At 44.1% G+C, this 17,901-nt stretch overlaps 1 protein-coding gene across 3 annotated transcripts in view; it reads right to left on the reverse strand.

Moving 5' to 3' along the window:
- The window catches only part of CMTM4 (CKLF like MARVEL transmembrane domain containing 4), a 73,566-nt gene that overhangs the window by 55,115 nt on the left and 550 nt on the right, over nt 1–17,901 (reverse strand). The gene's annotated exons all lie outside the window — the stretch shown is intronic.

Raw genomic sequence — 17,901 nt, forward strand, 5'->3', positions numbered from 1 at the left:
ACTTTTTTCTCCATTTTTCTACATCAGTCTGATTTTTTAAAACAAGGGAAACAAACTCTTTTATAATCAGAAAATAAGTTTTTGCCATTTTGGAAAATAGTATTCAAGTTAAAAAAAAAAAACCTGATGTTTATATTACAGACAAATTTATGTATGACTTGACTATAAGCTCCTTGACATAAAGCAGCTTGGTAAGCCTCATAGAGTAACAGATTCCCAAAAGACACTTCACCAGATGTGTGGCTGGAGAATGAAGAATAGAAAAAGGGAAGCCTTCTCAAAGAGAAAGGCTAACTTCAGGAGTCTCCAAATAGAGGGAAAGGAGTAAGGCAAGCAGCACAGGTGGCTGGATGGAAGGAGAGCTGTGAGTGATGAAGAGGCTGAAGGCCTCCTGAGATGGAGCAAAGAGAGGGGAGTGGGCCTGGGGAGACAGAAAATTTGGGAGAGGTATAGCGAAGGCTTGTGATTAAGAGAATAACAATGGTTTTATAGGAAGACATCATTGGGCTCACCCCTTCTAGAACCAACCATCCATTTTCCTCATCTTCTCCTCCTCTTCCCTGAACCTCCAAGGAAAGTGACTCCAGCCTGTTGCTTGCACAGCTTGTTATGCTCAGGATCCTTAGCACACAAGAGGAGTGAGCACCTCACCCAGGGTTACCAACTCACAGACTGGCCAGGCACCTGTAACTTGGCCCAGCTGGGAAAACTCTACCCAAACAGACCATCAGATGCTCTCTGGCATTCAACTGAAGTTAGGATCATGATGAGAGAACACTCAGAGCAGAGATGAATATTTCAAATATCGAATCTCCAGCCTGGGCAACACAGGGCGACTCGGTCTCTCCAAAAATATTAAAAAAAAAAAAAAAAAAAAATTAGCCAGGAGTGCTATAGTGGTACACACCTGTGGTCCCAGCTACTCAGGAGACTTACAAAGAGGATCACTTGGGCCCAGCAGGTCGAGGCTGTGGTGAGCCATGATCATGACTGCACTCCAGCCTGGGCAACACAGCGAGACTCTGTCTCAAAATATACACACACATACACACACATGTATAATCTATCACGATATATTCATAATATATATGTTGGTGCAAAAGTAATTGCAGTTTTTGGCACTAAAAGTAATGACCAGGCCGGGTGCGGTGGCTCATGCCTATAATCCCAGGACTTTGGGAGGCCAAGGTGGATCACTTGAGGTCAGTGCAAGACCAGCATGGCCAACATGGTGAAACCCTGTCTCTACTAAAAATACAAAAGAAAAAATTAGCTGGGTGTGGTAGCGCTCACCTGTAATCTCAGCTTCTCAGCTTCTCGGGAGGCTTAGGCAGGAGAATCACTTGAACCTGGGAGGCGGAGGTTGCAGTAAGCCTAGGAGACAGAGTAAGACTCCATCTCCAAAAAACAAAAAACGTAATGACCAGAACTATAATTACTTTTGCAACAACCTATACATATTATATATATAGGTTGGTAATATATCATAACCTATGTAATATATATTAGTAATAGATCTCAGAAAATGTAATACCTGCAACTCTGCTAAACAATCTTTTATTATTCCTCCGATTCTTAAGGGTTATTTTTGGGTTACACTTTTTTTTTTTTTTGGAGACAGAACTTTGCTCCGATCACAGCAGTGTGATCTTGGCTCACTGCAACCTCGACCTCCCAGATTCAAGCGATTCTCCTGTCTCAGCCTCCAAAGAAGCTGGGATTACAGATGCATGCCATCATGCCCAGCAAATTTTTTTTTTTTTTTTGTATTTTTAGTAGAGACAGAGTTTCCCATGTTGGCCAGGCAGGTCTTGAACTCCCAACCTCAAGTGATCCTCCCACCTCAGCATCCCAAAGTACTGGGATCACAGGCATGAGCCACTGCACCTGGCCTTTTATTTATTTATTTTTTTGAGACAGAGCCTTACTCTGTCATGCAGGCTGGAGTGCAGTGACACAATCAGAGCTCACTGCAGCCTCAACCTCCTAAGCTCAAGTGATCCTCCCACCTCAGCCTCCCGAGTAGCTGGGACTACAGGCACACACCACCACACTTCAGCTAATTTTTTTATTTTTTGTAGAGACAGGGTCTCCCTGTGTTGCCCAGGCTGGTCTCGAACTCCTGGACCCAAGGGATCCACCAACCTCAGCCTCCCAAAGTGCTAGGATTAAGTGTAAGCCACTGCACCCTGCCCAGGTTATACTGTTATTTACAGAAAATGCCTAAGTGGGCACACTGCAGATTCTCAATGTTGTACTGTACTTTTGTGCAGCTACTTAACAGTGAAATGTGGTTTGTTCCACAGGGCCCCTTAATATGGCATTCCTTAAAGCAGGAGATTGTGTTTCCCACTGCAAACAAGCCAGGCAGCAATGGTTTTTACATACTCCTTGCAGTTAACTTACTTTAAAACATAATATTTTCCTCGGCCAGTGTTCTCTTCTTGGCAGTTAACCAAACAGGGGATTGACATTTTATTGAGAACACTACCTTTCTTTGCATGTTTGCTACTTCTACTCACGTCCTTAAATGGTCTCGGTCGTGGGATTCTTTCAGGTCAATGGTGGCCAGTCCTTGCTTATCTGAGACAAAGTGCCATGTGCTGCCTTCCACAATGGGGTCATGGCCCCTGCACTCCACCAGCCTGTTTTTGCCCCCAAGTTCTCAGAGCAAGGCAGTAAGTAGCAAGCCACCCCCTAGACAAGCTTGGTGGACAGATCCCTCTCCATGCCCAGTTGGCAGAGGAGGAAGCACTTGGTTGGCCTTAGGCTAGTGAGGCTGGCATGGAGCTAGGCAGAGCCAAGTTCTCTTTCAGATGCAACTGGGTCACAATCTGGTCTGTGAAGGGAAGACGTAGGCCTTTGGGACCCAGACGCCACAGGATGCCCTTGACCAGATAGACAGAAAATCTGAATCCCTTTGGATAAAGCCCTGACTCAAGTAAAACCCCCAAGATTCATGAGGCCCAGCTGCTTGGCCCTTCTAGGGCTCCCTCAAAGGCCTGGCTTACTAGTGGGTCCTGGAGGAAACCCAAAGGAACCCAGGTATCTGCTCCTGGCAACTCAGGCCAACACTGCAGAGACAGGGATGGGCATGGACCAGGAGCAGCCCAGACGGCCACAAAGGCCCCTCGGTGCACACACCCAGACAGGGACAACCAGAGTGGAAATTCTCACAGGTTATCTGCATCAGCTTCTAAAGCCCATCACACATCATCAACTGCTTGACAGATATTCTGATGGTAACTTAGGTTCTCAGTGGAACTGAGAGCTTTTAATTTCAACAAATGGACACTCTTGTCGAAATGAGTCAGCAAGTTACCTGTTTATCTGTATTCATTCAGTCAGTTGGTGTTGAATATGTCATCATCTACAGACCTCACAGAGGACCAGGTGCTGAAAGGTGCTAACCTTTTTTTTTTTTTTTTGAGATGGAGTTTTGCTCTTGTTGCAAGACTAGAATGCAGTGGCACAATCTTGGCTCACTGCAACCTCCACCTCCTGGATTCAAGCAATTCTTCTGCCTCAGCCTCCTGAGTAGCTGGGATTACAGGTGCCCACCACCACGCTCAGCTAATTTTTTTGTATTATTAGTAGAGGTGGGGTTTCATCATGTTGTCTAGGCTGGTCTCAAACTTCTGACCTCTGGCGATCCACTCACCTCAGCCTCCCAAAGTGCTGGGATTACAGGCGTGAGCCACTGCACCTGGCCGGTGCTTGCTACACATTCTTTTCTTCATCTTTAATTTTTTTGTTGTTGTTAATTTTTTTAGAGACAAGTTCTTGCTCTCTTGCCCAGGCTGACGTGCAATGGCATGATCTTACAGCAGCCTCAAATTCCTGGGCTCAAGCAATCCTCCCACCCCAGCCTCCTAAGTGGCTAGCACCAGAGGTATGCAACACCACATCTGCCTAATTTTTAATTTTTTTTTTTAAAGGAGTTTCGCTCTTGTTGCCCCTGGCTGGAGTGCAATGAATGGCACGATCTCAGCTCACTAAGAACTCTGCCTCCCAGGTTCAAGCGATTCTCCTGCCTCAGCCTCCCTAGTAGCTGGAATTACAGGTGCCCACCACCACACCCAGCTAATTTTTTGTATTTTTAGTAGAGAAGCAGTTTCACTATGTTGGCCAGGTCGGTCTCGAACTCCTGACCTCAGGTGATCCACCCGCCTCAGCCTCCCAAAGAACTGGGATTACAGGCATGAGCCACTGCATCCAGCTGAAATTTTTTTTTTTTAGAGATGGGGGTCTCACTATATTGCCCAGGCTGGTGCATATTCCTATTCATTCAAAATAATGTTGTTTAAAATATTATATCTGAAAAATATTTAAGGTTTACAAATTTGCTTTATTTGGTCTTATTTTAAAATATACTCTCCTATGAATTTTAATATCTCAGCCAAGCCATATCTCTAAAATAAGTTTCCTGTTGGGTATGGTGGCATGCCCTTGCAGTCCCTACTTGGGAAGCTGAGATGGGAGGATTGCTTGAGGCCAGGAGTTTGAGGCTGTAATGCACTATGATCATGCTTGTGAAAAGCCACAACACTCTAGCCTGTTCAATGTAGTGAGACCCCATCTCCAAAAAAAAAAAAAAAAAAAGTTACTCATTAAATAATTAAGATATAAGCTGCTCCATATAGCACCTCTATGCTAATGAGAAACAGATCCTCGTCTAAATGGGAGTTTAGCTTAGCAAGAGGATAGTATATTTAAAAATGGCAACACTTCTGGGACGATGACTTGGGAATGGGCAACCCCTCTTCCCAGTGGACACTGCCTAGTGCCTTGGCATATGGCTTGGCAAGCAGGGTATGTAAGCTGGATCTCAGCCTTCCTCACCCACCACTATTCAGTGCACAACCTGCACAACTGTACAAAGGGGCCTTGGACAATAGAGATTTATAGCAGAATATTGGGGGCTTTCTTTGCTCCTCTTTAACACAAATATTGCTGAACCAATCTGTCTGAGTCTTATATTTTGTAGGTCTTGATGATCTGTGTGTTAGGTATTAAGAAGTTTACTGTGGTCAACAGCCAGAATTTTTTTTTTTTTTTGAGATGGAGTCTTGCTCTGTTGACCAGGCTAGAGTGCCACTGCACTCTAGCAAGATCTTAGCTCACTGCAACCTCCAGCTTGCGGGTTCAAGTAATTCTCCTGCCACAGCCTCTCGAGTAGCTGCGATTACAGGAGCCCGCCACCATGCCTGGTAAAGTACAGTGGTGCAATCATAGCTCATTGTAATAAGCTCGTACTTCCAGTCTCAAATGATCCTCCCACCTCTGCTACCTGAGGAACTGGGACTATAAGCACATGCCACCATGCCCAGCCAAAAAAATAAATAAATAAATCACACTCTAAAGGGAATATAGACAAACCTGCTGTCAAATTATCCTGTTCTCACTTTACTATCATAGAGTGTAAGGCAAAGTTATATCCAACACAAGGGTTTTGTTGCAATCCAAACATTGGGGCTCTCAGTCAATTGCCGGCTCCAGTACATTCACTTGGGCAATTGCCTGAGCTGGTTAAACACTTGCTCTTTGCACAGAACATCACAAAGAGTTGACTTGTCATATATAGTCTCTCCTAAACTACTATTCTAAAAAAGGCCTAAGGCTCTCCGTAATTCATCTGGGTCTCCCCATAATCATATAATGGACAAGAAAGATGACCACAAATCACAGAACTATCCCACATCTGGCCTCACAGAAAGGATCAAACCTCCATCCCTATGGCAGCAACAGTAAAACACCAGGGAAAGAATGGGACCCTGAGGCTCAGGTCCCAGGGCCACCAACCAATGAGACAGCCACAGCCAAGTCCCAGCTTCTCTAGGGGTCAGATTCCTCAACTATAAAACAAGGGAGGTGCACAATAGCTTACGATCCCTTAGAGTCTAAAACTCGAGTTTCTGCCTGTTTTGAGCCACCTTGACACTCCGCTACTTATTTATACCAAGCATTCACCTTCAACATGAATTCGCTGTTTCTTTTCTTCCTTGATTTGGGACTTGTTCCAAACTTCCCAACACCATCAAACTGAACTTGGATGAGCCAACAAACGCTTACCAAGTGCTCACCACTGTGAACACTTTATAGAAAAAAACTGCACCTCTGCCATGCATATGTATATAAACTTACTACAGTAGAACATAAGTATTCCTTACTTTCCAAATCTGTTCAGAAAGCCAGTGCCCAGAGAGTGATGGACATACATAATGTAAGACAGTGCTTCATCACAGGACACCAATCAGAGCAGAGAAAAATCAGTGACAGCCAGGCGTGGTTGCTCTTGACTGTAATCCCAGCACTTTGGGGGCCAGGGCAGGAGGACGGCTTGAGCCCCGCACTTCAAAAGCAGATGAGGCAACATGTTAAGACCCCGTTTCTACAAAAAAACAAAATTAGCCAGGCATGGTGGTGCACCTGTAATCCCAGGTACTCCAAAGGCTAAGGGTATAGGACCACTTGGGACCAGGAAGTTGAGGCTGCAGTGAGCCATGATCATCCCACTGTACTCCAGCCCAGGCAACAGAACAAGACCCTGTCTCAAAAACATATAAAAAAGAAAAGAAAAGAAAAACCAGTGAGGCCAGGCATGGCAGGACCAGAGGAAGACAGGTAGGGGCAGGGAAGCAGGGAAAGGGACATGAGGCCCTGCCTTGCCTTGGCCCAATGACTTCTGGGGCATCTGTAGGCTGGGCAAAGGGCAGCAGCAGCCTTGCAGCAACAGCGTGTTATTGTGGAGAACAAGAGCTTCCAGCCAGGCTGAGGCTGGCAGATTTACGTGGAGAGAATCTGAATGGGAAAGTCACTGGACCAGAACCTGGCTAGATGAAGCACCCATGGACATTTTAACAATAATGACCCTCATCAAATGTTTCCCACAGCAGGGCACCATGCTAGGCACTTCACATTCAACCTCATACCAACCCTATGCTGACAGGTAGTCTTATCTGTACTCCTACTACTAATCATTCTAGCCTGACTCAGGTCCTTAAAGGCCAAGCTGCGGTCTAAAGGGTATGGTCCTAAGTGCAGGTAATCGAGATCTTTAAAATCTTTTTTTTTTTTTTTTTGAGACAAAGTCTCACTCTGTCACCCAAGCTAGAGTGCAATGTCACGATCTCAGCTCACTGCAACCCCCACCTCCCGGGTTCAAGCAATAATCCTGCCTCAGCATCCCGAGTAGCGGGGACTACAGGCGTGTGCCACAATGCCCTGCTAAGTTTTGTATTTGGAGACTGGGTTTCACCATGTTAGCCAGGCTGGTCTCAAACTCCTGACCTCAGGTGATGCACCCACCTCGGCCTCCCAAAGTGCTGGGATTATAGGTATAAGCCACTGCATCCAGCCTCAAGATCTATTTTTGTGAAGAAAAGTGACCAGGGTCAGGTGTGGTGGCACGTGCCTATAACACCAGCTACTGAGGAAACTGAGGCAGGAGGATCACTTGAGCCCAGGAGTTCAAGGCTGCAGTGAGCTATAATCACACCACTGTACTCTAGTAACACAGTGAGGCCCCATGTCTAAAAACAAAAGAATGAAAAGCAAAGCCATCAGGGAGAAAGAGAAAAACAAAAATCCAGAGAAGGGAACAGAAAGTCATAAAGAATGCTCCTCCAGCAACCTGGAGATCCAGGGCTCCCCTTTCAGGCTAGAGGAACAGAGGAAAGGGAAAGAAAGGGACAAATGAAATTGGGAGGTTCTTGGGAGGTTCTAACATAATGAGTTGGATAAAAAATCCAGCCCACCCAGCCCCCCTCACCATATAGTCCCCATTTCAAGATAAATTGTGATTGCTTTTGAAATGAACCAAAAATATCAAGTATCTTCAATGGAAAACTAAGCCTTGTTAGAATATAACTTTCCAAGTTATCTGATCCTATGGAATTGCATCTTTCATTGTCCTTGAGCTATTTGTAACACTGTTAAACTGTATATAACTGACAGCAATGCAAATGATCCTCATCTATAAACAGGCAAATTAATTCTATCTGGTAGAGAGATAATTGATTCCCCTCCAAGCCAGAGTTCCATGTATTTGAAATTGATTTCATGGAACATGTGTGTGCACATGGGGATGTATCTGCTCTTTGAATTTTCCTTTGAGCATGTTATAGCGTCCTATGGTTTCCTCATTAATTAATCAAATACTTTACAAGTCATGATTTTATCTTTTAAAAATTATTCTTTGTACAGGCACAGTGGCTCACGCCTGTAATCCTAGCACTCTGGGAGGCTGAGGTGGATGGATCGCTTGAGTCCAGGAGTTCAAGACCAGCCTGGGCAACACAGCAAAACCCCATCTCTACAAAATGTATAAAAATTAGCCAGGCGTAGTGGCGCATGCCTGTGGTTCCTGCTACTTGGAGGGCTGAGGCAGGAGGATCGCTTGAGCCCAGGAGACAGAGGTTGCAGTAAGTCAAGATCATGCCACTATACTCTAGCCTGGGTGACAGAGTGAGACTCCATCTCAAAAAAAAAAAAAAAAAAAAAAAGATCCTTTAATATCTGCAAACAAATTAAAGTCCAGAAAAGGTGCCAATACTCTGTATTAGCTGTTCTAAGAAGTAAAGGAAAAGATTCCAACTCAATAATTCATCCAACTCCAAACACTTTGAAGTCTGCTGGCAAGAAGGAGGACAATCGGGTCTCAATTTTCACCTCTTTATCCCACGCTCCATGGGAAAAGACAGTCTCCAGCTTCCTCATCACTTTTACTGGTTCTGATTTTAGCAATTCTTAAATTTTGTCAATAATCCAAGGAGAAAGAAGAGTTGAGGGCCCCCCTTCTCCCCAGACTCTGGGAGATGTGACCCCTGAATTATGCAAAAAGGATTTTCTTGAGGCTGGAGACCCCCCAGGAGCAGAGCCAGCAGAGGGGAAAAAGAAACGGACCAAGTCACTGTAAGATGGTACTGATGAGGCTGGGCATGGTAGCTCACACCTGTAATCCCAGCAGTTCGGGAGGCCAAGGCAGGTGGATTACGTGAGGTCAGGAGTTCGAGACCAACCTGGCCAACATGGTGAAACCCCATCTCTACTAAAAATACAAAAATTAGCTGGGTGTGGTGGCGTGCGCCTGTAGTCCCAGCTACTCAGGAGGCTGAAGCAGGAGAATTGCTTGAACCTGGGATGTAGAGGTTGCAGTGAGCCAAGATCATGCCACTGCACTCCAGCCTGGGTGACAGAGTGAGACTCCATCTCAAAGATAATTTAAAAATGTAATTGCCACCTCCACCTCTTAATGCTCTCCCATTTAGTTATATCCTTTCCATCTCCACTGCCAAAAGACCTGTTAGTTAGGCCTTCTTTTCTCACTGGATTTACTCAAAGTCTCTTACCAGGCCCTGCTGCAATAATCTCATCCTTCTCAAAGCCACTGCTTTGACACCCTCTAACCTAGGGGTATCCAACAGAAATAACGTAAGCCACACATGCAACTGAAAATTTTCTAATAGCCATATTTTAAAAAGTAAAAAAGTGGAATTTGGATAGTATATTTTATTTAATCCAATATATCCAAAATATTGACCAGGCACAGTGGCTCGCACCTGCAATCCTAGCACTTTAGGAGGCTGAGGCAGGAGGATCACTTGAGACCAGGAGTTCGAGGCCAGCCTGGGCAACATAGTGACTAGACCCTGTCTCTATAAAGGAAAAACAAACTAACAAAAAAAATTACTTCAATATGTAATGAATATAAAATTATTAATGACAGTTTACATGCTTTTTTCCCTATTAAATCTTTAAAATCCAGGGTACATTTTGCATTTAAGCATATCTCAATTCGTAACAGCCATATTTCAAGTGCTCAGTGGTCACAGTTATAACTGTTCCCCATCTCTTTTAGAAAAATCCAAATTCATCAGCCTAACAAACCAGGCTCTCTCCAGCCTGGGTCCCCCTCATCCCACCCCATCTGTCAAATCACTTGCCCTTTCCTTCCATACCTTTGCCTGGTGAGCCACACTTGACTCACCTCTTACCCCCACTTTCTGGGATGGACCCCAGCACCTAGGGTATTCCTTTGCCACAGGCACACCCACCTTATTCCAGGCATTGGCCATTCAGCATCTTACAGCAATGTGCCCCTTTCCCAAATGGCCACAAGTGCTTCCTGCCAAGCCCACTGTCCCCAGGCCTCCATCACAGCTCAGGTGGTCCAATGGTTTGTGTATTTTTGTCTGCCCCACTCCAAGCCCTTACTCCCAAGAGGTCTGGGAGCTCCTTGGTGGCAGAGATTTTTGTCTTATTTATGTCTGTCTAATAGTACCTGGCCCACCCTAGGCACTCAAATGTATATAAAATACGGATTTCTTTAAGGGGTGAATTATAGCATTTTTATCAACATCTAGTTACTGATCTTGATCTAACTTTCAAGTTATTTAGCCAACTCTTAATCTCAAGTTATACACATTTCTAGGGCTTGGCCTGAAAATGGGTGAAAGAAAGTAGACAAGCTGAGGAAGCAACTACCCCTGGAACAGCCATTCTTTCTGGGTTGTTTTTCCTTTTTTCCACTGGTACGAAAATCTTTTAGCCTTAAACTGTTTTTCACAGTGGTGCTGGAATAAACTGGAAACCACAAAAATGAAGGCTTCCACTGCACCAGTCATCAAATCACAGTGGCAGTAAAGAAAACATCAGAACTATCCACATTTGATTAAACTCTGAACATTTTCAGTGTTTATTAACTCATTTAATTCTCAAACTTACCCATTCATTTGAAATTGTCAGCAACAAAATTCTGGCTTAACAGTATTCCCTATAGCCCTCTCTAGCCTTCACTGAAGAACGCCAGCCTCCCTTTGCAGGCCTCATGGAACGGTCGTTCTTTTCTTTTAATCAGAAAGCTTTATAATAATAATCACTATGACCCTCAGCTTCAATCCCAGTTGGAACTTTCTCTTTGCCTGTAAGTGTCTTTCAAAAGATATTGGCTTGACAGATATAAGCCTCTGTCTTTCTGAACGTGTTAATCAGAAAACAGACAACTTCAATAATAATTACAGAATCCTGGTTTTCATTTTACACTTTTCTATACAAAAAGCTTGGCAAAGCCTCTTATGGTTTCCCCAACTTTTACAAAAATCTGTCTCCTAAGCAAAAGCTTCTGTTTCCTAGAAGCAGTAGATACTCTTTTAAAACTTAAAGTTAAAAAAAGAAAAAGTAATTACAATGGCATTTTATTTTCATACTTTCTCTCCAATATTTTCCACCTCAGAGTCCAGTAGTTTATTATAAATATATGTACATACAACATTTCCCCATGGATTCCATGTTTTCAAAAACTTGACCTTACAAACTACATTACGTAATAACCCATTTTTTAATTTTACTAAACAAATATGTACATTCAACTGTCTACTCAACGCCTGTGTGCCAGACCCTGGTTTAGACACAGGATACGGCAGAGAACTTGAAAGCAAAGTCTTTGCTCTCATGGAGCTGACCTTCTAGCTGGATGGTCAACACTATGGAGAAGAATCAAGCAGGGTGACAGGGGTCAATAGTAAGGCAAAGTGGGGTAAGGGAGTACCCTATTCTATTTGGTGGGTATAGGGAAGGTCTCTTTGGAGCAGGAACCAGAAGAACAGCGCCAAGTGGGGAATCTCTTTGAGCCTATTCTGGTGCAAGAAGCTACCTAATTTAAAAAATAAAAACAGTGGTAGGCATTTTTAGGAAAGAGGTGAGGGATGAGAGAATAAATCCTGAGTGCAAAGATGAAGACAGGTACACATTAATCAAAAGCTTACTGAAAGCTCCTGATCAACCTGAAGTAATCGGTTTTATAAAATTCCAGTCAGAAGAAATTTTACCTCATTCTGCTTAATGTAAGCAGAAATCTGCCTTACTGTGCTTAATGTGGTTTATAGTATCGACTTTTTGAAATATAATTAGTACCCAGGTTCTCTTTTTGTTTTGTTTTTGAGATGGAGTCTCCCTTTGTTGCCCAGGCTGGAGAGCAGTGGCGTGATCTCAGCTCACGGCAACCTCCACCTCCCAGGGTTCAAGCAATTCTCCTGCCTCAGGCTCCCGAATATCTAAGATTACAAGCACCCACCACCAAGCCTGGCTAATTTTCTTATTTTTTTAGTAGAGACTAGGTTTACCATGTTGACTAGGCTGGTCTTGACCTCCTGACTTCAAGTGATCTGCCCACCTCAGCCTCCCAAAGTGCTGGGATTACAGGTGTGAGCCACCGTACTCCCCAGCCCCTCATTCTGACTCTCAATCCCCCATTACTACCTTAATGAACTCTAGGGATCCCAGGACCCCACTTTGAAAACCAGTGATAGCCCCCATCAGGAGAAAAGGCCACACACGAGAGGCACAGCAATGAATCCTGAACAATCCCCCACCCACAGCTTTAAGTGAGAATTTTTCACAAAAATCCTCCCCCATCAAGAAGTTAAACTGCTTAAAAATAGGATAGTTTCCAAATACTTAAAACAAGCAATATCTCCTCCCCTAGGAGGTGTCACTTTCTGAGCTATGTGCCCTTCTTTTCATCAGTCTCCTCTCCAGCCTGCTGCAGCCCTGCTCTAGAGACCTGGACCACTTCGAACTGAGGTCAAAGTTTAAGTCGGCTGATTGGCAGAAGCCATCCCACTGAGTACGCGTTCCCTGCTCTCTTCTTTACCACTTCCCCCAGTCTGTCTCCTTCCTCCTTCCTGGAGCCCTGAGGTCCCAACTTGCTAATGAACCCAAATCCCATCTCATCTCGCCCTGTTTGTTACTTCTCTTGCACACACAACCTGTTCTCCAGGAATCACCTTATTTTCCAAACAAAAATATCAGGATATAATGTGAGCACATGGATGCTGTTACATGAATCACTGTAATTTCAACGCTTAGAATACTTCATAATTTAAAGTAAAATAATTATTTAAACTTTAGGATTATACTTATATATGGTCTGATAAGGAAGCACAGGAAATTGAGACTGTCTGGGAAAATGTATTATCTGTGATTGCTTCTGCTCTATTCTCTAATAAGTAACTTTATTTTCCAAAGGAATCCCATGTCGTCCTGCAAAAGCATTTGGGGGTTACTTCCAGAAATAAGGATATAAGAGTCAGTGATAGCAGCTACAGGTTGAAGAACCCATGCTGGTATTTCCAGGCTATTTCAATAGCTCAGGAAAGGGCGCTGTGGGGAAAGGAAAAAAAAAATCAACCATACATACCTCAGTCCTTAATGGGGCAGTCCATACATGTGGTACAGCTCAAGTCTGTTCAGCACAACTTTAGGCTAGAAAGAGCTCTCTCCCAGGCACCCAGGTATACATCCATTCTACCAAGAGAGAAGCATCCTGACATACAGCCCTATCCTCACCTCTAGGTGTACATCTATAACATTTACTTTCAAAATCTTCACCGATCTTTTGTTTCTTGAATACATCACAATTGGTTTGGTGTATTATTCTTTCTACAATATGCTGGGTTCTATTTTCTGTACCGTATTTTGTTGAGGATTTCTGTGTCTGTGTTCATGAGGAATATTGGTCTGTAGTATCCTTTTCTTGAACTGTCTTTGTGTGGTTTTGTAAAACACATGTATACTCTCTATACTTAACTTTTTTTGAAGTCATGGATTATAATTCCACTATTTTTAATCATCAAAAGAACTTAAGAGTAAATATAACTTTGCTTTTCTGCTAGAATTTAATTTGATTCCAAGTCCTTGATCAGGAAGACAGCTCCTAAAGATAACAATCTTCCTAAAGGAAAATGGGACTGTTTTACAAGGAGCCACAGAATGGTGGCTCTGAGAAACCAATATAGAGAAACCCACTGCTTCATCTAACATTATGCACATGTATATATGCATGACTTCAGGGATAAATGGGAGCCAGGAGTACAAAGGAATCTTTAGTAGTAAACAAAATGCAGAACACTTCACAGTTTGACCAGGGTCATTGTGTGTCTGCCAGGTCATTTGACCAGCTCTTAAGAATCAGGAACCCAACTGAGCCTCAGTTGAACCAGCCCCTCCACAGAACTGAGGGGATTTGGGGCTGATAAGCTCAGTGCTATGTCTACAACCAGTCATTTATCAAAGTTGCAGCTTTGTAAATGTGGCTATTTTATGTTGTATATGATTTCTATAATGTATTACTGCCCCACCCCTGCTCATCCTCCAGAGAACAGTAACCAGCCAGGGATTGTGCTGACTGGCTTGAGACAAAAAAAAAAAAAAAACCTAACAAGGTTTCCATCAAAGAAAAGATATGCCATATTACCCACCCCTGAAGTGCAAATACTCACATTTGTTTTTGAGTTACATAAGAAAGCAACTGTCAAACACTAACCTCTTCTTACAATTCCTAAAATGCTCAATTAGTCATTACCACCCATATTGTACAATTGAGAAACCCAGATGTGATGGGATTAAGAGACATCAAGATCAGCAGAGCTAAAATTTGCATTTAAACATTTCCAGGCCAGGCACAGTGGCTCACACCTATAATCCCAGCACGTTGGGAGACCAAAATAGCAGGATCGCTTGAGCCCAGGAGTTCGAGACAAGCCTCTTGTTTGAGGCAACATAGCAAGACCTCATCTCTACAAAAAAATTAGCAGGGCATGGTGGTGCATCCCTGTAGTCCTGGCTACTCAGGAGGCTGAGGCAGAAGGCTGCCTTGAGCCCAGAAGTTCAAGGTTACAGTGAGCTATGATCATGCCACTGCATTCCAACCTGGGTGACAGAGGGAAAATCTGTCTTTAAAAAAAAAAAAAAAATTCCTATTATCCATCTTTTGTTATTAAAAAGTCCTAAACAAAACATTGTCAGAAAGTCATCTAGGCATAGGAATGGCTCAAGAAAGGGATGTGGGCCAGGTGCAGTGGCTCACACCTGTAACCCCAATTTGCAACCACCCTGGGCAACATATAATGAGACTCTGTCTTTATTCATTTAAAAAAAAATTCACACAAGGAGGAAGAAGATAATGTAAATCAGTTGTTTAACCATACTAGACATTCTCCCCAACTAAGAGATAGGTACAGGTTTCATTTTGAAAAGATATAGACTGAGGTCAGAGACTCATGCCTGTAATCTCAGCACTTTGGGAGGCCAAAGAGGGAGGGTTGCTTGAGCCCAGGAGTTTGAAACCAGCCTGGGCAACATAGGGAGACCCTGTCTCTACAAAAAAATTAAAAATTAGCTAGGCATTGTGGCACATACCTGTAGTCCCAGCTAGTTGGGGGATGAGGTGAAAGGATTACTTGAGCCCAGGGGGTCGAGGCTACAGTAAACTATGATTGCACCACTGCACTCTAGCTTGAGCACAGAGTAGGACCTTGTCTCAAAAAGAAAAAGAAAAGATAGAATGTACACAACTGCACTGTTTAATTTTTTCATATTTCAGATTAGCTTTACTATCAAATCACATTCCATTAAAAGTATCAATTTAACTTAAATCATAAGGAAGTAAACTATCTTTAATTCAAATACATAATTATGATTTTTCAGTGATATCTTCACAAAGTTTCTTTAGAGACGGGTATTGTTAATTAGCACTATGACAGCTAATATTTACTGCACATCAACTGGATGTCTAATACAATAGGTACTAACTTACACATATTATTTCATTTTCTTAATTCTTTGAGGGAGGTATTGGCAGGCTCATTTCACAGAAAGATCGCAGCCTTAAGGCTATTTATTGAAAGCTGGTTGCTAGTGCCTGTGCAAGGTTTGTTTTGTTTTGAGATGGAGTCTTGCTCTGTCACCCAGGCTGGAGTGAAATGGCGCGATCTCAGCTCACTGCAACCTCCACCTCCCAGGTTCAAGCACTTCTGCCTCAGTCTCAGGAGTAGCTGTGATTACAGGCACCTGCCATTATGCCTGGCTAATTTTCTGTATTTTTGTACAGACAGGGTTTGACCATGTTGGCCAGGCTAGTCTTGAACTCCTGACCTCAAATGATCATCCGCCTCAGACTCCCAAAGTGCTGGGATTGATTACAGGTGTGAGCCACCTCGCTCGGCCTGCTGCAAGGTTTTTTTTTAAATACTAAAAGGATATAGAAAGGTAAGTCTCAAACTTTAATGTACACGTGGATTACCTGGGGAATCTTGTTTAAATGCAGGTGACTCTGAAGTTCTGGGGCAAAGCCACTGATTCTGCATCTCTAATAAGCCCTTAGGTGATGGCAATGCTGCTGGCCTAAGGGCCAAACTTGGAATAGCAAAGATCTACAGGTTGCAATAGGCCATAAAAAACACCACAAAAATGTCTACAGCCCAGCGGGGTGGCTCACATCTGTAATTCCAGCACTTTGGGAGACCAAGATGGGCAGACCACTTGAGATCAGTAGTTCAAGACCAGCCTGGCCAACGTGGGGAAACCCCATCTCTACTAAAAAATACAAAACTTAGCTGGGCCTGGTAGGGAGGCTGAGGCAGGAAAATCGCTTGAACCTGAGAGGCAAAGGTTACAGTGATCCGAGATAGTGCCACTGCACTGCAGCCAGGGCACCAGAGCAAGAATCCATCTCAGAAAAAAAAAAAACTACAAAAACTAAATTTATGACCAGGCTCAGTGGCTCACACCTGTAATCCCAGCACTTTGGGAGGCGGAGGTGGGTGGATCACCTGAGGTCAGGAGTTTGAGACCAGCCTGGCCAACGTGACAAAACGCCGTCTCTACTAAAAATATAAAAATTAGCCAGGCATGGTGGTGGGCGCCTATAATCCCAGCTACTTGGGAGGCTGAGGCTGGAGAATCTCTTGAACCCAGGAGATGGAGATTGCAGTGAGCCGAGATCACGCCATTGCACTCCAGCCTGGGCAACAAGAGCGAACTCCGTAATGGGGAAAAAAAAACAAAAACTAAATTTATTTTTAGACATGGGCTCTTGCTATGTTGCTCAAGCTGGAGCACAGTGGATACTCCCAGGCACCATAATAGTTCCCTGTGACCTTCAACTCCTAGGCTCAAGCAATCCCCTCACCTCAGCTTCCCAATTTTTAAAAGTCAAATTTTTCTCAAAACCATAGTTAGAACTTACCCTTCAAGCGGGTCCCTTGAAGGGTACCCTTCAAGGGTACCCGCCATACCCTTCAAGCGGGTCCTTTTTCTTTACTCACCCACATATGACCTCTCAGGGTTTAAGTTCTAGAGATTAACACACAGCAGAGTTAAGCGAGATTTTAGGGGCTAGGCCCAAAAGTTCTTGCAGATGAAAAGTACAGCTCTAGGCTGGGTGTGGCGGCTCACGTCAGGCTAATATGAGAGAGGAGAGAGAGAGAAAGAGAGAGAGAGAGAACAAGAATAGGCTTCTCTGGCTATGAGAAGGCTATAAAGTTTGGAGACCAGTGGCCTCAGAAGACGGCCTACCTGTGACAGGGAATGTGGGGGGCACACACGGGTTTTTCTGAATTGGAGCATGCCCGGTCCACAACAGAGCTGAGCAACTGCCCGGAAAGGCGTGTTACAAAACCACAAAGCAGGAACACAGCTGAGAGGCCCCTGCCCAGAACACCCTGGAAGCTAAAACACAGGACCCTGAGAAAGGAGCTCTACTATAGACAAGTCCAACAGAAAGTTCTCTGTTTCTGCTACCTCCAAAACTGGCTGCCCTCCCAGATTTAACTCTGGGTACCAATTGGGCAGTGCCAGCCACTGTGCCGCGGTGGACTCCGGGATGCCAAGTCTGTCTTCTCGGTTAGAAGGACTCAAACCTCTGCAGCGTAGAGACTTTGTGGGCAGATCTAGGCTCCCCCACTGCATCAGGGATACCTGCCTCCACCCAACAAATACTTACTAAGCGTGTACCATATACGCCTGGCACCTAGCTAGGCGTCAAGGGGGAACCAAGCCAGAGACCTCCGACTCCGTTGGTAGAAACAGACGAGCAACGTCTGGAGGTTGCGGCTGGGGAAA

Source organism: Aotus nancymaae, unplaced genomic scaffold (assembly GCF_030222135.1).
Source record: "Aotus nancymaae isolate 86718 unplaced genomic scaffold, 86718_ANA_hifiasm-v0.15.2.pri h1tg000030l, whole genome shotgun sequence".
NCBI lineage: Eukaryota > Metazoa > Chordata > Mammalia > Primates > Aotidae > Aotus > Aotus nancymaae.